Source organism: Alnus glutinosa, chromosome 11 (genome assembly GCF_958979055.1).
Source record: "Alnus glutinosa chromosome 11, dhAlnGlut1.1, whole genome shotgun sequence".
Classification (NCBI taxonomy): domain Eukaryota; kingdom Viridiplantae; phylum Streptophyta; class Magnoliopsida; order Fagales; family Betulaceae; genus Alnus; species Alnus glutinosa.
Genome location: NC_084896.1, coordinates 5,476,129 through 5,478,209, shown reverse-complemented (window position 1 = coordinate 5,478,209; position 2,081 = coordinate 5,476,129). Strand labels below are relative to the sequence as shown.

Sequence of the window (2,081 nt, the reverse complement as noted above, 5' to 3'; positions counted from 1 at the left end):
TGGAAGAAGGAATATTCAATTGATCGATTATAAAGTCGATCGATCGCATTTGCTCGATCGCAGTCGGGCTTGTCCTAGTTCGATCAATCGCATCTCGCACGATCAATTTTTCTTCGACTGATGAACTTCGATCGATCGATTATAAAGTCGATTGATCGAATTGCCTTAGCCAATTCTTCAACAAACAGGAACAATCTCGCACTCTGGAAATGACTAAAATACCCTTGATGTATTTTCAGGTCTAATTCAAGTGTTTTGAATTAGATTTCAACTAAGACCTGAAAATAAGACATAAAACAAAACTACAACAAAACGTTATATATACAATACGAACTAGGTCTAACAAATGTAAATTAAGGGGTCTTGAATAGAATAATTCAAGACTTATCAATGTCTTCTAAGAGCACTCTCATCAGTTTCCCTACCATTTTCCCTATATTTAGGGAACAAAACTACTTTTTACTTCCCTATAAAAAAACACCCCACAATAGATTCCTTAAATTTTCCCTATATCAATTAAAAAATATTTTTTACTCTTATTTTATTATCTTTTCTCTTTCCTACTTTTATTTTTTTATTATTTTTTTCTTCTCTCCTCTCTTTTCATCTCTGTCCTCTCTCTCTCTCAAAACCCACCAGTCCACCGCCCCTTCTTCTCTTCCTCCTCTTCTTTTCTTCTCCCTTTCTTCATCTTCCCAATCCTTCCTTCCTCTCTTCTCTGTGACCCAAAACAAGTAGAGTGAGAGAACCCGGGAGAGAGACCGAATTAGGGAGAGAGATCGAGAGAGAGAGAGCTTGAGGAAGAGAGATCGAATCATAGAGAGAACCGGAGATGTACAAAGACCCGTGGGTCCGATTTCCAGTGGCCTAAGAAGAGATGTACAAAGACGTAGTTATAAAGCACCTAGTTTTGGTAAGAGGAAGGTCCGATCTCCGGTGGGTGATGCTGGGTCGACGCCGTAGAAGTTGAGGGCGCGATTCTGGTGGCTTGAGGTGCGAACTTCCGATGAAACAAGAGGAAATTTCCGATGGAATTCCGGACATTTCAAACTGTGAAATTTCAATGGAATTCTGAACTATGAATTTTCCGGTGATCCTAGGGCTTGGGGCTTTGCTGTGGTTGAAGAAATTTTTTATTTTGATTGAGTTTGAGTTTTGACGGGGTGGAGACGATGGAGGATGGGGAAGGTGAAAGGAGAGAGGGGAGAGAGAGAGAGAGAGAGAGAGAGAGAGAGAGAGAGATGGTTTTTTTATTTATTAAAATATTAGGTAGGGAATCTACAGTAACCATGTAAATATACATGGTTACTATAGATTCCCAAGGAGATCATGTAAATTTAGGGTGTCTGATGGAGGGTGTTTTTTTATGTCTTTGATGAAATTTTCCCTAAATATAAGGAAGGGAACCATTTTAGGGAGTCTGATGGGAGTGCTCTAAGAGTGTGACTGTGTCTGACCGTGAGGCTAAACTATTTGTTAAGGTTGATCCTACTGGACAATTTGGTAGGTACAGTGATCTGCTTGGCTGCAGTTCTATGAAGAAGGTTTACAGGGCTTTTGATCAGGAGGAAGGTATAGAGGTGGCCTGGAATCAGGTTAGGTTGAGGAATTTCAACGAGGATCCAGTACTCATCAATCGGCTTCACTTGGAGGTTAAGCTATTGCGGACATTGGAGAACAACTATATCATTGTCTATTACAATGTTTGGAAGGATGACAAGCATAACATGTTGAATTTTATTACTAAGGTGTGCACATCTGGAAACCTGAGGGATTACAGGAAAAAGCATCGCCATGTTCCCATTAAGGCCTTGAAGAAGTGGTCAAAGCAGATGCTTGAGGGATTGGGGTATCTGCATACCCATGAGCCATGCATTATTCATAGAGATCTCAATTGCAGTAACATCTTCATCAATTGAAACGTTGGCCAAGTAATAAGTCATTTCCAATCTAAAGAAATTGGTTTTCCTTTTTCATTTAATGAGGATAAATTGATTTATCTAGATTCTTGCGTTTTTCATTTTCAATCAATTCAAATTTCGTAGATTATTGAGGTTGTTCTTCTGTTGTTTGAGGTGTAA

The 2,081-nt window shown here is 39.2% G+C and overlaps 1 pseudogene; it reads left to right on the top strand.

Moving 5' to 3' along the window:
- The first annotated feature begins 1,301 nt into the window (after nucleotides 1-1,301).
- On the top strand, nucleotides 1,302-2,081 carry LOC133881543 (probable serine/threonine-protein kinase WNK11; annotated as a pseudogene).